Raw genomic sequence first — 24,439 nt, 5'->3', positions numbered from 1 at the left:
AAAATAGTGACAAGGAATTAAGAAAACTTCTACAAAGTAATTAATCTTAATGAATTGGTATCTTGAGTGTTTTAGAAGAAATTTGTCAATGATCACCAAAATTATAATTTTATCAGTATATTTAGAAGATTCGTTCAGTGGGTCAATGATCTTTGAAGAGGCAAGTTCCAGATTTACTTTGAAGTGGATTTCTTAACATCTCTCCTGCCTTGAATGCCCTTCCTCGACATCTAAGTGTCCCCTTCCCTTTATAGCTCAGCTCTGACCACACTTTCTCCACAAACTCTTTTCTTCTTATCTCAGTGTTGTGTCTCCTTTAATATCAGTTCTTTGGAATACCAGTTCCTCGGGATGTTAATAGGCAATTTGGGGGGAAAAGGCCTATGATCAAAATGGTTTAGCAATGTTGGGTTAAACAAAGTTAAACAGGTTTCTTTCATGTGTATTCTTACAGCTTGTGACATGCCATTCTGCACTGGGAATCCCCACAAAGGGCTGGAGGATGCACTATTTCCCAAACTTATTTGAGTAAGATCCTTTTATTTCAAACGGCATCCCTCCAGACTAAGGCTTCTGAGAACACACTCTGAAATCCTAGCCTGGTCTTCTCATTGGGAACATGATTTATCCTACCTTGCATTGTGTATTTACATTTATAATAGATGGAATGTATTTTCTCAAAGCAGATTTGGAGTGCCTACAGGCTCTATGTGTTTGTATGGTCACCAGGGCTTAGCACAGACTCTGGCCCACAAGATTTGCTCATAGATATTTTTTATTGCAGTAAAATATACATAACATACAATTTACCATTGTAACCATTTTTACATGGACAGTTCAGTGGCATTAAGCGCATTCTTTTTTAAAAAAATTTTTTAAAGACTTTATTTATTTATTTGTCAGAGAGAGAGAGAAAGCAAGCACAAGCAGGGGGGAGCGGCAGGCAGAGGGAGAGGGAGAAGCACGCTCGCCGCTGATCAGGGAGCCTGATGCGGAACTTGATCCCAGGACCCTGAGATCATGACCTGAGACGAAGACAGACATTTAACTAACTGAGCCACCCAGGCGCCCCAAGCACATTCTTGTGTAATCTTCACCACCATCCATTTCCCAATTTTTAAAAAACAGCATAGATTTTATTACTGAGAGGGGCACCTGGGTGGCTCAGTCGTTAAGCGTCTGCCTTCGGCTCAGGTCATGATCCTGGGGTCCTGGAATCGAGCCCCGCATCAGGCTCCCTGCTCAGCGGGAGGCCTGCTTCTCCCTCTCCCACTCCCCCTGCTTGTGATCCTGCTCTCACTGTGTCTCTCTCTGTCAAATAAATAAATAAAATCTTTAAAAAAAAAAAAAAAGATTTTATTACTGAGAATGAATCAAATATTTAGTAGGTTCAAGGGCTTCCCATCTTGCTCAAAATGAACTCCAGTTCCCTACTGCAACTTCTAAGGTAATACATGACCTGCCCTTCCACCCATTAATTGAGTTCATTTGCTCCCTCTCCCCTCTCTCCCCCTCATCACTTGCCTGCTGGCTGTCCACATTACTGATTCTTGTCTATGCCAAGCCCACTTCTGCCTCAGGGACTTTGGACTTATTATGACCTCTGCATGAAACTCCATTGCATTAGGTCTCTTTTGTAGCCTTTCCTACCCACTTTTTTTTTTTTTTCTAAAAAATGGCCGCACTGCAATAGGAACTCTCCATGATACTTTCCTGTTTTACTTTCCTTAGAGCACTTATCTCTGCCTGGCATATTGGATTGATGTGCTTACTGGTTAGTTTTCCCCTGCTTAGAATGCAAAACCAAGGAGAGTAAAGACTACACCTATTTCCTTTCTTACTGGGTCCCTAGTAAGTAGACAATGTTTGGCATATACTAGAAGTTCAATAAACATTTATTAAAGACATTGTCTTAATCATCAGTGGAGGTCTTCAATGATTTTCAAAAAATATTTGTAGTAGAAGTGGGGAGAAAAATAAAATGCAGCATAACAGGTTGGTAAGTGAAATATTATAAAGGGGCAGTCAAAATGGAATGTGATGAGACTTGAAGGAAGTCATGATTTTCATCCATTTCTTAGAAAAGTTGATGGCTTGAGTTAAGGACAACCTAGCAGGGAGGAGAGTAATTAAGGCTAAAGCACAAACATATTTCAGTATGAAAATGTACATTTTCATCTAAGAGACAGAAAGATGATAAACCCCAGACATATCAACAGAGTGTAGAGAAGTGGGAAATAATCAAATGTATTTGCTTTGAATCCTTGGTCAAGTAACAAAGACTTGTTCAAAAACAGCCACCACTATAAGAAAAAAAAAATGACATAAACTATTATCTAAGAAAAATAACCCACAACTTCAGTTGGAATAATTTAAATTGGCTAGAGATTATAGTCAGGAAGAAATGCTATAAAGTATAAAAACTTCTAAAGGAAATTATTATTCAAATCAATTTCACAAATATTTATTGAGCATGTGGCAGGACACCAGACCAGCCTTTGGTGCCCACAGAAGACTTCCCAGAGAAGAAACAAATCCTCAAGGAAAAGTAAGATTTAAGTGAAGAGGTAAGAGAGGGGACAAAAGGCCATTTAGGGAAGATGGAAGGAAGGTATACAAACACATCAGTGATGGGGAAAAATGGCAGGAAGAATGAGATGTGCTGAGGGATACATTCACTCATTCTTATTTAGAGAAACCTTGATGTATTAAGCTTTAAAAGAAGATGAAGATGTGTTATAAGAGCCTTAAATATTTTAGTCAGGTAGGTTAAATTATTTGAAAGTGTGCAGACACCAATGATTTCTTATACATACACTATTCCCCTCATGACTTCTTGTTTTTAGAGTCCATTCGTAAGATAGAGGCTGAAAATGTTCCCTATTGACTTCTGTCTTCCTTGCAGATCTGAGTAATTAGACAGCTATAATCAGTCAAATGTAAGGACAAATGACTTGGGAAGCTACAAGAGATTTTTTTTTTTTTTAACCAGCTGAAAGGAGAGGCATGTATGAAGGCACTCTTTCTTTTTTCTTCCTGCTTTGGACATCGCTGTGCAATCATGTGACTCTGGAGCTACTGCAACAATCTTATCACCATGAGACAACAAGCTTGCAGACAAAAGCTAACATGATTAAAAAAGTCACAAAAACCCCCAGACCTCAAAGACATTGTTGAAGTTCTAAACCTAAATCATTTTTTTTCTAGATTTCTTATTTAGTGAGATAATATAAGTCATTTTTAACTGTGCATTCTATCCCCTACAGCCAAAACGTTCATAACCAAATGGAGGCACAGATTGTGAAGAAGACTGAACACAAGGAGATTAGTTAAGAGGCTAATGTGATCACCTAGGAAGGTGTTATGGAGACCAGAGTCAGGATAGAGTTGTGGTAAATTTAATCATTGGTCATGATTCTTCTCATCTTCTCTGAATTAGATCTGTACATTCACCGCTTTTGCCATGTGACTGTGTGGGAAAACTCACTACAGTGGGCAACATTTATTTCTCCCATTTCACTGATGTTGGGCTTGGCTGTAGACTTGCTTTGGACAATGTACTGTGAGTAAAAATGACCATGTGTCAGTTCCAGATGTAGGTCTTAAGATGCACTGTAGATTTCTACTCACCTGACTGCTTTTCTGTTATTGCCAAGACAAGAACTTCCCTTGGTAGCTGTTGCCCTTTCAGTCTGGGATCCAGAATAAATACATATGGCAGAGACTGAAGCCAATGCTCAGTTAGGAGACAAGTCTAGTCAGACCTTCTGCTTAAAGTAGAGCTGTCCAGTCAAACCTGCCCCAGGCTACTTGACCCACAGACACATGAGAAGTAAGTGCTTCCTGCTGTATGTCACTGAGATTTTGTGTTTGTTCATTATGCAGCAATAGCTTACTGATAAAGATGATAACAGGAGTCCAGGTTGTTGGTGACCTAAGCTACGCTATGAGAATGACAACAAAGAGAATTGACAGGACGTGGAAACTGAAACTGGGGAGCAAATAAATAGATTAAAACAATTCTAAATTTGCTAGGATTGTGGAATCATACATCAGTTTAGATTCAACCCAAGGAGGAGTCCCAAAGGAAATTTCTCCTCCCTTAAAATGAACTCATTATGCTTTACCTAATATGACGGCACTTTTTACTCTGTATTCTCTCCCTATCAATTCAATTCTATCAAATTCGATTCAGTGCATATTTCGTTAGCACCTGCCATGTGCTGGATATTGTAAAGAATACAAATATTGATTCACTCATTCAGTAGCTATAACATGCCCACTATAAGCCAAACACTGTGCTCTTGCCGGAAAATGCAGTGATGCATGAAGCATGATCTCCTACAGTCTGGGGTGGTGGTGGTGGATAACTCTCAAAAGCATTTATAATATAATGTGATTAATGCTATCTCAAGGCTATGTAATAATAGCAGTGAAGCTTCATTGTACCCTTAAACTAAGCCAGGCATGGTTCAAAGTATTTTATGTATTCTAACTTATTAAATCTTTACATGAATCCTCAACCCTTTGGTGGTAGATACTATTAACCTGATTTTATGGGAGAGGAAACAGAGACCCCAAAATATTGAATCCTGTGTCCAAAGTTACAAAGTATCAGGGTTCAGGGAAAGAAAAAAGGTAAGAACCTGACCTGTGACAACGGAAAGAAGGGGTGATTTTGTAGGATTTGTTAACTGGATACAGAAGGTGAGTCAACCCACCAGAGAGAGGTCTTCCTAGTTCCTTGCTTGAGTAAAAGAGACTGACATGCAGAAGGAACCCTGAAGGTTTGGAGAAGAATAAAGAGATAGGTATTCAGGAATGAGGATAAGCATTTCAGATGCAGAAGAATGATGGTAGGAGATAAAGGTGAAAAGTTCTCATTGAATTTTGACAATTCAGAGGCTATTGGTGACCATGAGGAAAAATGGCTTTAGTGGAAGAATGAAGCTGAAAAGCAGATGGTGGTGGACAAGGTTTGAAGAGAAGGCGAGGAAGTGAAAACAGCAAATGCACTCCTGCTTTAAGAAGTTAAGTGCTGGGAATTCATTAATTATAAGGGAAGATAGGACTTGGGAAAGATTTTGAGGTGGGTGGATAGGAGTGAATTTCAACTGCTGGGTGTTCTGCCATAATGCGCCGGAGGGGACGAGGTGCGCTACTGGCTACTTTTGGTTGTTCTAAAGTGGGAAGTGGGGGAGGTGCATCACTGCCACTTACTGGGTGGTCTAGGCAAGTGTAGGCAATCCCTCATTGAAAAACGGTCCCCTCCTGATTGCCAATAGTGTCCCGGTGAGAAAAGAGCCTAGATATGATCAACATCATTAGACAGAAGGGAGACGTTTGCTTTGACTAGTTACCAGAAAAGCCAAAAATTGTCTTCTAAATTCTAGCCTCTCTTTAAACTGGCTGTACTCACCCAACAAGGTATGGCTCTGGAATTAAGAATTTAGTCTCTGTGGTGAAGCTGATTAAATGCAAGGCTGTCATATAACCCAAGCCAAGGCAAAGAAATTCTCCCTCAAAATGATTAGAATTGGGATACTGCAGACTGAGGTAGTTAGTGCCAGGGACTTAAATAGTAAAACTGCCTAGATTTAGACACTGGATGCCAGGGGCAGCCATATGGGGAGATGGCTGTGTGCAATGGGTGACTGGGCCCAGGAACTAATTTGCAGAGAGAGGTGAATGAAGCAGACACACCCTAGGTCCTCACTTTCTGATGCCTAACTCCAGAGATCATCTATCTTTTCCATGGGGTACCATGACATACCTTGTGTTGTGACAGTAATTCCCATTTTATTTGAATATTTTTGAGTGAACTTCTGTTTATTGCAACCAAATAAACTTGACCAGAACACGAACATAGCATTGACCAGAAGTTTTCAGGAGAGGGCTTATGCCCACTATAGAAAATGCCAGTCTTGGCTCAACAGTGAGATCCACTGTTACAGATGATACTGGTTAAGGAAGAGTATGGTGGATGTCTATTGGTTTTACTGGCCCTGTAACTGTCCTCCTATTCTCTGGTAAGATCACTCTGATTTTCCCTAGGGGATGATGCCTTTCTCATGTTGGCTGCCATTTGTTCTGAGTAGCACTGATTCCACCACCTCTAGTTCCAGGGATGAACATGAATTTCTTCATGTTCAGACATGAACACATGGCCCAAGTTGATCTGGTGGAGTAAATTCTAAGGCTTTTTCTAGTGCTACTAGGAAAGAGGAGCCTTATTTCTACAGGAATTGATAAACTACTAGGATATGAGTCTGAGTTTCCAGAAGTTATGTTGCCACCTTCTGGGAAAACATACTGGAGAATTAAACCAACAGAGTGGAAAGCAAGCTGAGCGATGGAAGAAATAAAGATTTGATAATATTTGTGCCCCTAGATCCAATCATGCCTGAAGCTATCCTTGTCCCTTGGACTTTTCAATTAAGTAGTCCACTAAATTCCATTTTTACTTTTGCAGTTTAGACAAGTTTCTATCAATTACTATGAAAGGAATCTTGACTATAACATTAGCCTTCAACATAAAATGATGGATCATGTAACTTAGAGGAGATGATGATGCACATTAAATGACTTTGCAAAGTAAAAAGTGTTATCTAAAGAAAGTAAACCATAGACAGAAATAGAAAAAAAAATAAAGAAAGTAAATCATAGAGATTTAGCTAAAATGTCAATGTCAAATTTCAGGGCTGCTGTAGGATTGCCACCATCTGTAAATTTGATACAGTTCAGGGTTTGATACACCAAAGAGGACCATTAAACTGTAGGAATGTGTTTGGACCATAGCACTTTCTATCTTAAAACAGTATAAGGAAAAGGGGAGGGAGAGAGAGAGTATTCTGTTGTCTTGGCGAGCATTAACGAGCTAGCTTTGCCCCCTTAACTTCCATGACTGTTGTCCTGGCACAACACTAAGGATTATTTCTGCTTTCCCATTCCTTATGATATTCCAAAAAACGGAGCAGCCCAGAACCCCGAGCTCCAGACTCCCTACCTATATCCCCATCTGTGGGCTCACTGGTAATCCTTTCTTCCTCTCTTAACAACTTTTTGTATTTAGAAAACACCTCTTGCTGGAGGTGCCAATATTTTTGGAATGCTCCACAAATGCCTATGGCCTTGGCTAGTGTGATCATTATGTCTTCCTCCTCCTGCTGCAGCGTTTATACCGGGGTGGCAGGCAACACATTGGTTGGAGAAAATCCATTTTCAGCAATTTTTCTCTGAAAGCGTCTTTTGGTGAGAAAAACAAATAGACCTTCCACATGACTGCACTTATAAATCATGTTGTTTACATAATGAATTAGAGTTTAACTAGGAAATTGTGGGTTTTAATCTTTAAGCTCTCCAACTTTTGACCGATTTAGTTAGTTCATCAGCATAACCAGGTTAAGTCTCCCGGATTAAAAATTAGCTTCATTCTCCCCCATCTCTGCTATATATTTTTTGACAAATTATGGAAAGAACACCCAGTAATGGGATCTTTGTCAGTTAGATTCCAAATGAATCAAAACTATGAGGAAAACTACTCAATAGAGGCAGTTAAATGTTCAAATAATGTGACGGTGTTATCATCATTTACCCAGGAAGACAGTCTCCACATGCTTTTCAAAATGATTATTCTGCTTTCAGGACACAGGGCTGCCGTTGCAGCTAGTCTAGTAAATTTTAAAAAGGAAAACAAAGCAGCTAGAACTACACATACATGAAGAACATAGAGGGGAACAGAAAACAATAATAACAAATCGAGTGGCTTAGCTCCACCCATCCCCCCCCAAATCAGACAATTATTTTGGTCATGAGGTATATTTGTTAAGGGTTTGGGCTGCAACTAAAAAAATAACCAAAACACTGGGGCTTTATTTATTTATTTATCTTTTATTAGTTTATTTCTTTTTGAGAGAGAGCACATGTGTGCCTCTGCACGCACACGAAGTGGGGGAGAAGGGGCAGAGGGAGAGGGAGAGAGAGAATTTCAAGCAGGCTCCACACCCAGCATGGAGCTCAATGAGGTTTAAACTCACAACCCTGAGATCATGACCTGAGCCAAAATCAAGAGTCCAACACTCAACCGACTGAGCCACCCATGTGCCCTGCCACCAGGGCTATCTTACACAAAGAATTTATTCAAATGATAGCGAGGAATGACAGTGGGAAGGAACTCCAAGAATTTACTAGGAACTCAAAGGAATTTATTAATTACTCAAGGCTGGAGAACCAGTCTTGGAGATGTTTCAAACCGAAGGTCCAAAGGAGATCCATGAAATAAGAAGGAGGAAATACACTGCTGGGTCCGGAGTCTTGTAACTCTGACGGCTGGGTCAAGATGCTATTTACATTACCACCCCCGCCACCAGCATTGTTCTGATGAATTACACTCTTCAGATGCTCAAGACGGTAAGTTCCAACAGAGATGCCCAGTTGGTTGAGATTATGTTAAAAATGGGGTTGGGATAAGAAAAAACTTAGCCCTGATAGCTTCCATAGTAAGTAGCCTGCACTTGGAATATTTCTCCCTCCACAACGCTACACACATGGGCATATCATCTCCCAATAGGTTGCTCTAGAGGAGGGGCAGTGGATACTGAAGGGCAAAAGTAATATTCTCAACATGGGTAATTTTAGCAATTTAACTGAAATTTACCTTTGATTTTAAACTGTAAGTAACATTTGGTTTTCTTTTTGAGAGTAGATCTCTAGACCCAAACTTTCAGATTACTTATCAAACAATCCTGTTTTTACTTTTATCTTTTATATTTTCTCCACTTCTATCCTTATTACTTTTTGTTCTTCTCCTTTAAAATACTCACCATATAAGCCCTCATCATATAACTTTACTGCAGCTTGACTGATAATTTTTGGAGAAATGGGTGATTTAAGTAAGTACTGTAATTTACAGATGGCTTATCTCTTTGAACTAAGATTCAGAAAAATATGTTTAATGCTAAAACACTACTGAATTTAATATATATTAAGTGCTTCATAAAGTACTGCGTTATTTTACAATGCCTTGGGACTTTGATTAAAAGTATCAGCTACTGCTTTTTGATACACAGACACCAAAAAATGGGCTGATTCTCTGCTGAATCTCTAATATACACTGCAAGTGAAGTAAGTTTCTCTCATTGCCTTGTTTACTTGTGTTTTTTTCTCAAAAGAGGCAAATACAGGGGGAAAAAAGCATAATTATTTTAACTTTTAAGTAGTTTGGAATCTAAATAAATAGAAATTCTAAATATATACACTTTTGTGTATAGTTTCCCCCTGCATGTTTATTCATACTTGTGTAGCTCATTAACCTAATAGATTTTAAAGTCCCTGGTGGATAATGATAATGTCTGTTCTGGAAGGACTGGCCTGGAGGAGATTTGCCCAGACTATGGAGAAGATATCCCCAAACAAGGGTAGGCTGTAGTCTGCAGCCTCCAATCAAAGTTGTACAATTGGATGCAGGAGTAGCAGCCCAAAGACGAATTTCAGAGACAGGTCCACTGTCACTCAGACAGAATGATGGAATTCTTCCCCAGCTTCTCCTATTTTCTTTTCTTTCTTCTCTTTTCAGGCTTTAAGCAGTCCCCACCTTTCAAGATTTCACCCTCAACCCCAAACAAGACTTCTATGAAGTACTCTTTGGCTTCTTTTTCTTTTTTTAAGGTAGGCACCACACCCAGCATGGATCCCAATGCAGGGCTCAAACTCACACCCCCGAGATCAAGACCTGAGCTGAAATTAAGAGTTGGTTGCTCAACTGACTGAGCCATCCAGGCATCCTTGGCCCCTTCTTTTAAGCTCCTAAACTCTCATGGAAATAGATCTCAACTCAATTTTGGTCCAATTAATGCAATGGACATTTTAGTGAGTCTACCAGCCAGAAAGAAATTTTTATCTTAAACAATGAGTTTATTACCTCAAATGAAAGATTGCATATAAGATTTTTCAATATTTGTCTACTCTAGGCAGCAACTTTATCCTATACTTCTCCATCCCTCTCCTTACCCAAAGCAATACAACACACAAATATACACATATACGTGCATACTGCCCTCCACATGCGTGTGCACAGCATCACAACAGTATAGAGAATGGTCTGACCAAGTGAATATTTCATGAATTTTTGTGTTCATTCATCTTTTTGTATCCATCCCTGAGTATTTTTCAAGGCTTGCTGGGGATGGAATAATGAAAAGAACACTCTCTGTCCTCATACACTGCTCTCTGTCTTCCAGATCAAAAGAAGTGAAGGAGTGAACCATGCCTATACACGGGGAGTGTGTTCAATCAGAGGAGCAGCAAATGCATAAGACTGGGGAGTAAGCAGGGTGCAATCGGGGAGCAGTAAGGAAGCCTGTGTGGCTGGAGTGAGGTGACAAACAGGAAGTAGACTTGCAGATGAAACTGAAAAGGTGGCCTACGGGCCAAAGCAGGTAGAACCCTGTAGGTCACAGAAAGATCATCAGCTATTATTTTAAGTATGATTTTATTCTAAGTAATTAGCAATTATTGAGCAGGGGAGTGAAATAATGTGAGTGAGGTTTTTAAATGATCCTTCTAATTGCTGTGTGGAGACTGTATTTAAGACGGTCAAGAAAAGAAGCAGAGAGGCCAGTCAAGGGGTTGGTGACATATTCCAGGGAGAGGTAATGGTGCTTAGATAAGCCTGGTAACAATGGGACAAAATGTGGTTGAATTTGGAATATATTTTAAGGTGGGTTTGCTGACGAGAGCAGAAGAGAGACTAGAACAGAGGGTGACTTCAGCTGGCAGTTGGCTGGGTATTTCCTGAGGGGAACATGCCAGAACCGGGTAAGCAAGGATTGGATTGCTCTAGATAAATGTGAGATGTCAACCAAACATCTTGAGAGATGACAAATAGACATTTGAACATGCAAGTTTGGAGTCTTGAGAGTCAGGAGCATGAAGCCGAAGTTTTAAGTTTAGAAAGCCTACAGATAGAACTTGAAGCCACAGGACTGCAATATTTCAGCCTTGGAGTATTTGAATAATACCCAGTAGTCTGAGAAGAAGAATGAAAAAATGAAGAGAAGTCTAAGAACATAACATAGGATAAGCCAACATTGTGAGGTTGGTGAGAGGAGCCGGCTCATCAAAGGAGTGTCCATTGACATACGAGTTTCCAGAAGAAAGAAGATGAAATTGTAAATAAAGAGTAATTGTAAAACCACTGAAAGATTCCACGTCCTGCTTCCTTTCCTTTCTACCTCTTCCCAGGCAACAACTTCTCTGGAAGTAAAATTGAGTAAAAAGGTCTTTAGTCTACAAAATACAGCTCACGGTCCAGTGAGAAAGATAGTACAATAATGAAATGAGGAAATTATAATTTCGGGATAAAGAGAAGAGAGGACTAACTCAGAATGAGGAAGACAGGGATGGCTTCATGGAGTTGGTAACTCTGAGCTGGAAGCATGAAAATGAATATGTTTACTAGATAAAGGAAGCTGGAAAAGAATATTCAAGGTGAAGGAAACTATACACAGTGAACAAGATACATGTAATTTCTTCCCTTTTTTTTTTTTTTTTGAGAGAGAGAAAGAGAGAGTGAACGTGCATGAGAGAGCACAAGCAGGGGGGAGAAGCAGAGGGAGAGGGAGAAGCAGGCTCCCTGCTGAACAGGGAGCCTGATGCAGGGCTTGATCCCAGGACCCTGGGATCATGACCTGAGCCAAAGGCAGATGCTTAACGACTGAGCCACCCAGGCGCCCCTCTTCCCTTTGTATTTCTATTGCTTTATTTATTTATTTATTTATTTATTTATTTATTTATTTATTTGCATTCTATTACATTCTCTTCTGGTTGACAAATGAATACATAAATGAAAGAACGAATGAGTAAGAGAAAACAGTGTATGTAAAAGAATATGATTTCTATCTAAAGTTTGTGCCATGATCAGGTAAGTTGGAGGGAAATATATTTCAGTTTAGTTTGCTTTAGTGCGTTTTGAATGCTTAACATGGCTAACTTTTGTTTAGCAAAGACTGATTATTTACATTTTGGGTTGAGGATATTTTCTGTTTGGGGTTTGCCTGCCTTCATTTCATTGGAATTACAGAGGGGACTAGCAAAAGAAGAAGGGGATAAAATTCAAAGACATCAAGTTTTGCCAACTTATCCCATATTTAGATATACTTTATATTCTTAAAATAGGAAACTGTCCATAAAATTCAATTGCTCAATCACATAACTTACTGTAATTATTCTGAAGTTAAGACTTTTATCATTAGATTGTCTACTTACTTGACTTAGTAGGAACTTTACTCACATCTTCCTCAATTTACCATGGGATTATGTCACGATAAACCCATCATCAGTTGAAAATATAAGACAAAAATGCATTTACTACACCTAACCTACTGAGCATCATAGCTTAGCCCAGCTTACCTTAAACGTGCTCAGAATGCTTACATTAGCCTACAGTTGGGCAGAATCGCCTAACACAAAGCCTGTGTTATAATAAAGTGTTGACTATCTCATGTAAATTGATCCTATACTATACTGAAAGTGAAAAACTGAACGGCCGTATGGGTACAGAATGGTTGTAAGTGTATGGGTTGTTCACCCTCATGATGACATGGCTGACTGGGAGCTGCCACTGCCCAGTACCACATATCGCTAGCCCAGGAAAAAAAGTCAAAGTTCAAAATTTGAAGCACAGATTCTACTGAAAGCATATCACTTTTGCACCATCATAAAGTTGAAAAATGTTAAGCTGAACCACGTAAGTCAGGGAACGTGTGTGTCGTGAAATCAGTACTTTTATTTGTTTGAGTGACAAGTCGAGGGAGAAAACTTGATCCATAAAATTTACTCAGATAATTGATTGAATTAATTTTAAATGATTTCATTTACCTTGTCAGCCCAACGAATATGGACTAAGGCTGGAAGTATCACTCAGTGACTGATACAAGTTGAGAGATTCTTTTAGGGTAGAGAAGGTGTGGCAATTTTGGCTCACTCTGATTTAAAGTAAAATCTAGAAAGAACACTGTACTTTTCCTAATATCAGCATAGATTTGTTAGAATCCCAGGTGGTAAGACTTCAATTTATTTGCATGAATGCATAGTTCAATAAGAAAAGATTCAAATTTAGTTGGAGTAAAACTTCTTAATGATTTCAAATATTACTTGTAATATATTAATATAACGGGTTTGAATATCTCTAATGGAGTCTCTTTCATTTGGGTCTTAAGGGTGTTCTCATAGCCACTAATGCTGAGTGCTAGGTACACGCTCAAGTACCTAAGAGGAAAGCACTTTAGGTTAAAAGCACTTTCTCTCCTCAGCCTCGGGTTAAAAGCTATTTCAGGATTCTGTTAAAGGCATTCTTTGGTCCTTAGCTTCAGCTTAAAAGCAGCTTTGATGAAAAGAGCTTTGAGGCAGGTAAAGGATTTTATAATAAACCATATTAAGAGCCAGGGAATCATGTGGTTCTCTGGAAGTGTTGGCTAGCTCCGTGGAGGTGTGGTGTAAGCTCTGCGCAGGTCTGCCTCTTCCCCATGGGCAGCTCTGAACAATGTGGTCCTCTGGTTATTCTATGCAAAGAAATTGAAAAACAAACAAACAAACAAACAAACATTTCCAGGAATGTAATTGGAGAGAGGAGGTTATGAGCCTAAATTAGTAGGCCATGACGCACATGTTTCTGAAACTTTTTGTCTCTTTTGGGCTTCCAGTCAAATATAGTGTGTTTCTCTTTTTCAGCGCTTACTTTTTTTTTTTTCAGCCCTCCCTTTAGAAAGTGACTATGCAATAACACTTCTAAAACACCTTATCCTGTCCCGAAGCTGCCCACGGAACTGAATAAATAGATATCTCATTGTGAGATACACTTTGTATACCGCACATTCTCTGGGTTTATTGCACACTCTTTATTTATATTACTTTTCTGGCTAACCAGATCTCCCACTGGGGGGAAGGAGTGCACGTAAGGGTGGAATGGAATAGCTCAGTTGGGTTTGCCTACTAAATTAGTGCAATGATGTTCACCATCCAGACGTCTAAATTGAAGTGTTGATAATTAGTGGGTGAAAAGACAGTGACTTTAGAGGAATTTTGAGCTTGCGGGGGTCAATGGGAATTCTGAGAGATGGCAAAATTGTGCGTGTATCCCAGCTAAGTCCCAGGGAGTAGATCTGACTTCTTTTGAGGAAAAGGCTTCACACAGAATGGGAAGAAGCCATTTTCTCACTTTTTGAGATTTAGCCTAAGAGCTGTTGCTTCAAGTCCTAACACACCAGGTGAAACATGAAGGTGGCTGAGAAGAGCAGTCTCCCCATTTGCTCTGGAGACAGAGAGAATCTAAAAATGCTGTGGGAACCAGAGGTTTAGGGAACCATTTGGCATGTGGAAGGTTTTGTAGATTTGGAAGCTCTTGGACAGTACCGAGGAGGTGAGGAATCCATCTCTCAGAAGATACTGACTACATGGCTGTGGTGAGATGCCTGCCTTGGGCATTTTTTAGGTAATGGGATATCAAATGCAATACATTCCAGGTGCTCCCAGAAATAACCAGGGAGACCTTAGAGAAGGATAAAGCCCGAATTGCTATGGTTATACAAGTGGGTGTCACAACTTATGATATTGGTGCCTTAATATCTGTGTTACCTCATTCATATCCACAGGCTGCTGGGGCATGGCCCACTGTGGTTATATAGGAATTAAGTAAAATTAGATAAAAAGCATTAATATGTCTTTTCATTGGTCTTCTAAAGTGGGGACAAGTTTGCAGGGTATGGAAGAGCTTTTTTTTTTTTGATGTAGAATATTTCTAAGCAGTGCTAAAGTGTCTAACTTGGAAGGAAGGAATCGCATCTTATACATCTTCCTGGGCCCAGTATCCAGCCCATTGTTTTCCACATGGGAGGTCCCCAGTAAATGTTTGCCAAATAAATAAAAATGGATAATGGGCACTAAGTGAATAATAAAATTGCCTATAAAATCAAGTACAAACTCCTGGCACTGCCCAAAATACCTGCCACAGACACTTCTCATCCAACCCTCTCCCTTGCAGACAAACCATCATTCTCATGCTTTCCTACGATTATGCACCTTGAATGTCTCAACCAGCTCTCCACATGTCCAAATGCTCACGGTCAAGACTCAGTTTAAAGACCACAGCATAAAGGAAACATGAATCTTTCTCACACTTTTCCCACTTGTAATTTCCCCAAATCCATGACCTCAATGTCCCTAAAGCATTTATTTGATATATTATGTCATATTTGTTGTACCTTTATCTCCCTTACTCATTTCGTGGGAAACTCTGTTTTATGCATCTCTGTATCCTCTTGGAACATGGTGATTTAAAGAATATATAGTAGGTGATAGAAATAACAATCAAAGCATAAAGAAATGTAAGCACAGTTGTCCTTCATCCTTATCACTTGGGAGTGCACGCCAAGCTACAAGTACAAGGTGAGGCACGGAGAATGTTCCACATGTTGGCTTTATTAATGCGATGCCACAAAAATCTCACCCTGATTTATCTGTTTTGCAATTTTCAGAATACCTACTCTGCATTCAGGAGAAATGCTTGCAGTATGCCAGGCCATAGAAAGAGTAGAATTAAGAGTAGAATATGAGAATTAATAGTTATTATTTGCTATGCTAATTGTTCTTTGTGTAGTATCAACAATTGTAAGAGGTATTATCTGGAAAGTGTTAGGACAGAAAATTTCATTACCTTGTCCAAACTCTCAAAGCAAGTAAGTAGCAGAGCCAAGACTAGACTTCAGATCTACTTCAAAATTCAGTGATCTTTATGACTTAATGGCTGCAATACATTGTTTTCCTGAGTAAAATAGAACGCATATAGCTCTTTCAAATAGCAAGGGAGAGCTTGTCACCACCACCTTATCACTTCACACCATATGTATCTAGATCCAATGAAGAAAATGGTCTTTCATATATTTCACTATTGCAAGCATTCTTTATATATTTAAACATCTATAAAACTTAGTACAGTTTTGTGTTCAAGTATCTCTTTTTCCCAAAAAGGAGCTGCATTTCTTGTTAGATATTCTTGGAGTCTAGGATTCTAGGCTGGTGATAATGGGGGCAACAGCCTGGGAACCTTTTCTAGCAGAGGTTGCTTAGACCACTTCTAGCCGCCAGTTGGTGTGCCAAATCGATTAGCACAGACTCCTTCTAGCAGATCTCAGATGAGTGTCTATGATCCAGCTTGGTATGTGAAACTGAAGCTCAACACACATGTCCATGCCAGCCTCTCAGACTCTTGACTGAGAGAACTGCATCTGGGAGACAGAAGTTTCCTTTGGGCTTTTGGTAATGCTCATACTACACTAACTAATTGTAGGAACAGATGGCTTTGGGTTATCACAGGAAAGTGCTTTCCGCTAAAACTTTACTCATAAGTATTTAATACCATCTCCAAAATTCCTCAAATACAATGAGTGTTCCATATCCCCAACTTTATTTGGATGGGCTATTTATTCTTCACCTTCTGGGACTGGACCAAGATCCCTGTTTTCCCCAGTATCCATCTCCTGCCCATCAGTCCCTTCTGAGGCCGCAGCTCCCTGGCCAGAACTTCTGCTTCCCGTTCTGTCCTAGAGTAGGAGACATCCATGTCTACCACCAGTGTGGTGCCTGGTACACGGCACCGTGTCGTCACACTTGGAAGACTTCTATTCCTATATTGCGCAACCACCACTGGAATGCTTTCTCCATATTACCGTGGCATCTTGAGTTGAACATAACTTCACACAGATGTGACTGTCTCTCCTTGTGTGTGATCAGCATTGTATTTCTAACCAATATTACTTTTCTTCAAGATTATTCATTCATACTATACATATGTGATCTTTCTGGTTAAAGGGCGTGCACGCGAGTGTGTTCATGAATAAAGGGAACGTATGCTAGAGAATTTGAGATATCTGACATCATTGGGAATTCTGTTTTTGATGAAGAGAGGGCCTAACCTTGTTATTTTTTTTTTTCTCCCTAAAATGTTTGACTTCTTCAACTGGTAATTACATAAACATATTTATAGCCAAAACAGGCTCTTACTTCCTCTTTTGACATATTAATTGTTTCTAAAAACATTAAGTGAGGTCCTGTCAAATTCTTTACACAATATTGAATGTTCTCCTATGCTAATTAATTTTTTTAATGGAAAAATTGTCACATGCTCAAGGTCCCAGTGCATTTGAAATGTGGAATGACGAAAGATGTAAACACAGTATTCTGCTCTTCAGGAAATGAATGTATGAGGTGGGGCAAATGAGGATGGAGTTCTGGGGGAGTGATGGCTTTTCTGAAGTTTAGACTATCTGGAATCTCAAGATATTAAGATAACCTCAAGATATTCTTTTCAGCCCATCTGCTTTCTTATTTCTCAGCCTCTAGTTGCATGATAGATTCCTTCATTGTGAGGTTAACGGAGGCCAGTTCTCTTCCCCTCCATCCTTTCTTTTCCTCCTATGAGTTTGAGTTCCAAGTTCAAAGGGACAAGTTAGGAGTGATATATTTAAGTTAATGACCTTCACATGTGTTTAACTTGGATGACATCTCCTTTAAAATCTCCCTCCCGTCTAATATGGGTAGATAAGAAAATCATGAAAAAATTGGAGCTCAACAACTGTTGAAGCAGAATGAAAATTTCTCTCTTGTGCTCTTACATTTCTGAGGGAATTGGATCTTATGAAAATGTCAATCCTTGTAGCAGCCTCTTAGCTGGCTATCCACGTAAGTTATCCATCACAACACAAAGCATGATTCAATGGCCATATGCATCTCAGAAAGGCATCAAATTGGGTAATTTTAAGATTTAGTCCAGGTACACAGGTTAGAATCTGGGGCAAAATTGGAGCAATAAATATATAACACAATTTCTTATAAATATTGACCGAATATATATGACTTATTTAGTTTTACAATCAGAACATCCTTTATATTTTGATTGTCTTACATGTCTGAGCATACACATTGTCGGTGTTATTGTCAAATAAATCTCTAATTCCACAGATTGTCATTAGCACTAGGTATTTGTTACATGTCTGGCATACGCTAGCTGGGCAGAAGGTTTCAGTTTTTTTCTTTTAAAAATAAATATGTGAAATAGGTACCTAATATGTGGCTTTATATTTCTTCAACAAACCCCAACTTAATCTTATTATTATAGATTGATGTTTTCTATCAGTTAGCTGTATGAAATGCTTCTAATATTTATAATGGAATATCAAAGGTAAAATGCTAGAGATAACTGAAAATAGGATGGAGTTAGGTCCTAGTATTAAGTAGTAAGGGCACTGAACTCTTGGAAAAAATATAAGTTGGAGAAGGCATATATAAACAGATATTTCTTTCTTATAAACTTCTTTAAGTTTCTCTGAATTCTTTTCTTTACTGGGCTTTTTCCCTAAGCTACTATTAAATTGTGAAAGTGCATTTTCATAAAACCTCTTTATATAAGTGTTGCTGATTTGAGGAGGGGAGAAAAGTTTCCTCATTTCTCTTTTGTGTTCTTTTTTTCCGGTGTGAGAAGAAAGTGTTCGGATCATCTTTTTAAATAATGAAAACAATAATAACTGTTCCCAGGAGAATAAGAAAGCAAAGAAGAGGCTTTGTTTGACTTATCTGTGATAAGGTACTTTGGAGCTCTGGTTTGTGTGAGTTGAAGAAAGAGATGTACACAACACTCCAACCCTTCTATTATGACAGTTTATGCTTCCTATACAGCTTATTTAACTCAGATGCCTGGGAAATAGACACAATTACCACCTTATGGAATGCTACTTAACTTTAAATGTTCCCTCCAGAATAGAAACCCACGTCATCAAAATTTGTCTGTTTCTCAGGAATTATTTCTTCGGAAGGCTTCTGCATACGCCTGTGCAATTTTAAAATTTAACCCAAGGTTGCTTAGAAATAACTACAATATAAAAAGAAAGAAAAGATTCCCACACTAAGGGAGTTTGTTCACAAGAGCTCCTATGAAAGAGCTGTGTCCTATGCCCATGTACACTATAATCATTCACTCTTTCAGCTGTTATCAATTTAAAACCAATGAAACTCCCACACTGAGTCCATTTGAGCAGTCAATTTTAATATCTCGAGGCATCTGTAGTTATTCTGAATTGGCTGCAAAAGCAGAACTAACAAGTTAAGCTCTAACCATAAGTCGACATCAGGCTGGTAAACCATACATCAAACACAGACAGTTAGTCAATACTCCAGTATGAAAAACCAACTAGCATTTTAAAGAAGAGCAACATATTCATAATATGTTTGGCAGTCTGGTTTGCATTGCTTCCTTGATGGCTGTGCATTTAACTTTCCAGTCAACGGGGAGCTCCGCTCACTGGCAAAGCAACATGTTTGAGGGCAAACCGGTCAGTCTTCTGATTTGTGGGTAATATTTCTAAATGAGAATAAAAGGGATGGAAGAATGTGCCTTTTGTGAATAAGAATCTAGAGCGTGTCTTAATAGTTGCTTTTTATAAGAAAACTGTTTCAACCATATGTTCTGGATCTTTGCACACAGTCCCTACTTCAAATATTATGTCATTGTCAGGCCATGTGTCTCAATTTTGTGTTTGGAAAATATGGTTGCTTGAAATACCTCTTTCTCTCCCAGGAGTGACTCCATGACAGGGCTGTTGCCTCCCATAGAGAGAAGAAGACAATGAAGAAGGAGGAGTATTCAAACAAGATCAAGGCAGTCATCACTTCAATCAAATCATTTCCAAATTTCTGGGGCTGGGGGCCTTGGGCTAGGGGGAGTGAAGGGTGTTTACGACATATAGCTGCCTATTCCCAGAACTCTTTTATGTACTTTTATTTCATCTTCAAAAAGAAAAGACATATTAAAGGGGAATATCTAAGGAAGAACAATGCTACATAAAGTTTATGTTTTCAGATCTGTTGCCCCAGAAAATGCTTTGATAAAACATACTTACGGCAATACAGTCAATTTCAAAGAAAAGTTGGTAGACATACCTCTCCATAGTGCAATTTGACTAACACTGACAGGCCACCAATTACGATTATCCAAATTCTGATATGGTCTCTTGTCTCCTTCCCACAAAGAAAAATAGAAAATGCTGAGATAGCACTTTTGCAACACTGAGTTATTTTTCTGATGACTAAATTTTACAGAGAGGATGGTTACACTTTAATGTTACTAATCAGGTAGGGTAACAAGTCAAAAGGGAGAGTTTCATATGGAACAAAATTTACCACCACCCACCCCAAATAACGTGATGCAGTTCTTTTTTTTCTTCTTTCTCTTGGGAATTTGTGGAATATTGTTGATTTATAAGAGACATGAATTTGAGGGGAAAGATTTGCAGGCCAAACTGCCAGTGATACTAAAGGAAATAAAAGAGCACTATCTTAATCTTAGGATATGTCAAAATGAATTGTTGATATTAATATTTCCTGTGCTTGTAACAGTTCACACATCTGCTGAATGTGGACCCCGATGAGGAGATACTGGTTGTGAGAGCTCTGAGAGATTCTATCCTTAGAGATACATTCAATGTGCACATAATGTGGACTCAAATCTCTATTGTACCATGAATGAGAAAGGACTGGGACCTCCTTTCTCAAGCACCATGGAAAATTCAATTCATCTCACTGCCTATGAAACATTTATTCATACATTTGTTCAAATTATCAATCTTTAGGTCACGATGAAATTCTGTTTTCCTCTCCCTCAATTATCTACCTCACCACAAAATGAAATCACCAGCTAGTACTTTGTGTGAGCAGGAGAATTATAAAAACTACGAAGGAGAAAGTGAATAGCCAGCACTGGCTTTGGATACAGTTTGTAGGGCCTACGGAGGCCCTGCAAAGCTAACAGGAACTAAGCTGAAGAATCTTCCACTGCCTGTGAAGCCGGGTTTAGGAGTCATGAGGGAACTCTGTGGTATGAGAACACCTGCTGGAGAACAGCGGGGTATCAATAATAAATGCTAACCTTTAAAAAGGGGGATGCTTGTGAACACTGATGCCCTGCATCTTTTTCTTCTCTTCAGGTGGTTTCATGGAGGGAAGATTTAGGATGTGATTAGAGGACCGAAATGGTCACAGACGCCCTCTCCAGAGGGAAGCAGCCTCCTGACACAGGAAGGGAATAGCACATTAGCTTGATTTTTGGTCATCTGCAATGAGTTGAGGATATGCTTCCAAGAACATATAAACTTTGGCTGGTGCAGTGTCAGGGATGGAAGGGGAGATTTTGTATCTTTTCTACAATCTGTACACACACACACACACACACATACACACAAGTTAAAGCACAGAGTATGCCCAAAACATGGTGTAGATCCCCTTTCTAATGAAAGAAAACACATCTGTATTTGTCACTGTTTCCTTGTTGGTCCTCATGCCCTATTTCTTCTTATTTTATGGAAACATGTCAGTCCTCAAAATGGAAGGCTTAAAGACAGTATTTCGAACTGGCACCAAGATTAGACTAACCTCATAGGGTAGGCCAAAACTCTGGGCATTCTTTTAAGGATAGATAGTCCATGGAATAAATAAAAACCAGCATCTACTGCCATAGCAAGAATTAATATGGGTTTTAGAGACCATTGGCTAAAAACAAAATGCTAAAATGGTGGTTTTGAATCAATTGGGTCATATTCATCTTATATTCCCAGCACTTAGCATGGCTATTATTAGGCATCCAGTCAGTTTTAGGGCTGAAGCCTGATACTATTTGGCATTTTCTCTTACTTAAAAAAAAAAAATGGGAAAGATTTTGAGGGTTTGACTCAAAGGGAAAGAAATATAATTTAAAGAAAGGGAAAAGGAGACATTATTATTATTATTATTATTATTAGCATTATTATGATATACAAATACACAAAATATAGTAGATTATGTTGGGAAATTATTGATAAAAACATTTTGTGGATATTAAAAATCGGTTATATATAAGTCACCATCTCAAATATTATATTCTAACTAATGCCTTTGTAAAAGGTCTCTCTCCATAAGAAAGGAAGTTCTTGAGCCACAGACAAACCAACTTATTATTCTGGCTCATTCTTTTTCCCCTTACCTAATTCGCTCCCATTTCTGGACCTCATTTTTCTCTTGTTGCTTCAAAGTTATTCTGCTTTTAATATCTCATAAGACCTGGATCATTTCCTCCCTGAATAACGGGCTTTTAAAAGACATGGGCTTAACCTGCTACCCAGGTGCACTTTTTTCTCAACATTTGCCATCTCTCACAGTGACCTGTATTTTATTATTGAACAAAAGCTAGCTACGTGGTACTCTATTACCAACACATTTGCTCCCAAGAGCCTTTAAATAACAGAAACTGCCTGAGAACTGTAAATGCAAAGGAACCAGGAAGCTTGTAGGCCAAGATAAAGAAGCTTAAGGTTGGCTATTAATTTTGGTTAATATTAAATCATGACATAGCTCACACGTAAGGATCACAGTTCAATTATGAACTGTAAAGAAGTTTAAAGAAAAGAAGATTTACAAGATATTTTTAAGCACATTAGTGCATATTGTGGAAGTTGTGGGAGTATTTCAGGCCCAAGCAATGATAGACCCATGCCCCAGTATATAAATTCAAATACAATTATTCTCAGACTAACACTGATAAAGTGGCAAAATTGGAGCATATCTATACCCAAAGGTATATTGTAGTGTTGCTCATAAATGTTTTGCTTAAATTAATGATGTGGCAGGTAGCTTATTCTGTCATATATTAGTTCTAACAAATCATTTTAAAAATACTTTCCTCTTAACTCAATGATTTTGCTATTCATAAAAATGACTGTTGAAAGTTTAGGGCTGATAACTTGTATCTGCAATTTGAATGGCAAATCTCTCTTTACTTCTTGATATAATTGACATATTTTATAAAAGTACTATAATTTCAAAGACATTATTTTCTCATGTGAGGGAAACCTTAAACAATTAGTTGTGTCTGTGTGGGTAATTACTTAAATGTTCCAGCAATTAGATGACACTGTGTAAGTGGGTGTAGCTAGAAAAGAAAATTAGCTCATGCCCATTTATGTATAAAGAGTACCATGATGAAAATTACCAAAAAGATAAATATGAGCCAACCATAAATTATCTATGCACTTGCCTTGAAGTAAGCAAGTTACTACTGCCTTTCCTTGACACTTGCCAGGATTGCTTTCCCAAATTTTAAAGGAATACTTGAGAAAATGGTATCCCAAGGCCATCTTGATCATAATTTGCTCCATAAACCTAAGAAAGGAAAGAAGAGGGAAAAAAGGGAAGCAACAGAAGATGAAAAGAAAGAAAGAAAGATGGAAGGAAGAAAATTGCTAAATAATTAAGATAAGCTGGGCACTGTATAAAATTCTTCCATATTTCATCTCATTTAAATTTTACAATGTGAATTTCATAGATGAAAAATCAGTGACAAAATATTAAGTTTTATAGCTGGTAAAAGGCAGAATCCAGCTTTAAACCTAGCTTAGTCAAATTCTAAATCTGCTGTACTTTCAAATAAACTCAACTGTCTGAATTGTAAAATGGAGTGGGAATGTTTCTATCATCACAAACATCTGTAAAGATTGATTAAGTTTATCGAGAGTATATAAGGCATTCTGTATCCTTTGGAAATATTTGATGTTTAAGGCAGGTGTGGGAGTCCCTACACATCACCCTATGGCAAACCATATTACTAACAAGCTCTACCCATGTACACAGAGCTTTAGCTAGTCTTTGTGGAGCCTTATTTTGTAATAAGAATGAACCACCATTGCCCACCAGACATTTGGGCTAAGTCACTAATGTGATAGAAGTAGAATGAGACAAATGTACCTAGATAAAATTGCAGATTTAAAGAGCAGGAGAGAACATCTTAAAATCAAAAATAAAAAGAAAGTTCAAAAAACAATAACAAATTTTTATTTATATCTGTGGATAAGTTAGAAAAAGACATAATTTATTTTCTATTTTTTTCCAATTATTCAATTAATTAATATTTATTGAGTGCTAACTGCCAAGTGCCATCCTCACTATTAGGTTTGGGAGTAACATCGTCAACAAAGTTTCTACCCTCAGGGCATTTGAGTAAGTGGGATATGCAAAAAAAGAAATTGAGAATCAGAAAGACTAGCAAATTGAAAATATAATTGCTAAAGTTAAAATCAATTAATAAAGACAAGGGGAGTTCAATTGAGAATTCTTCCAGAGTATGAGAAAAATAAATCCTGATGCTCTAATATTCCTATCGTAAAGATCCCAAAAGAAGAACCAGAGAAAACTGATGGGAGGAACTTATCAACATAGTGATAAAGAGAAAAAAAACATAATTCCTTGAGTTGAGTGCTAAGCAGAATAAATGTTTTTAAATTCTGCCAACTATATACATTATCTTGATTACAGAATCTCAAAATAAAGACAAAAAAATCCCAATGATTCTGAAAGAAAAATATTCAAA

General features: G+C 38.3%; 1 protein-coding gene across 2 annotated transcripts in view; it reads right to left on the bottom strand.

The window, feature by feature from the left end:
- Window positions 1-24,439, bottom strand: part of ARHGAP15 (Rho GTPase activating protein 15) — a 599,115-nt gene that overhangs the window by 219,495 nt on the left and 355,181 nt on the right. The window lies entirely within an intron of this gene.

The sequence above is a fragment of the Halichoerus grypus genome, chromosome 4 (genome assembly GCF_964656455.1).
Source record: "Halichoerus grypus chromosome 4, mHalGry1.hap1.1, whole genome shotgun sequence".
Taxonomy (NCBI): Eukaryota; Metazoa; Chordata; class Mammalia; order Carnivora; family Phocidae; genus Halichoerus; species Halichoerus grypus.
Note: the sequence above shows the minus strand (reverse complement) of the source record. Positions and strands in the feature narration are given on the sequence as shown.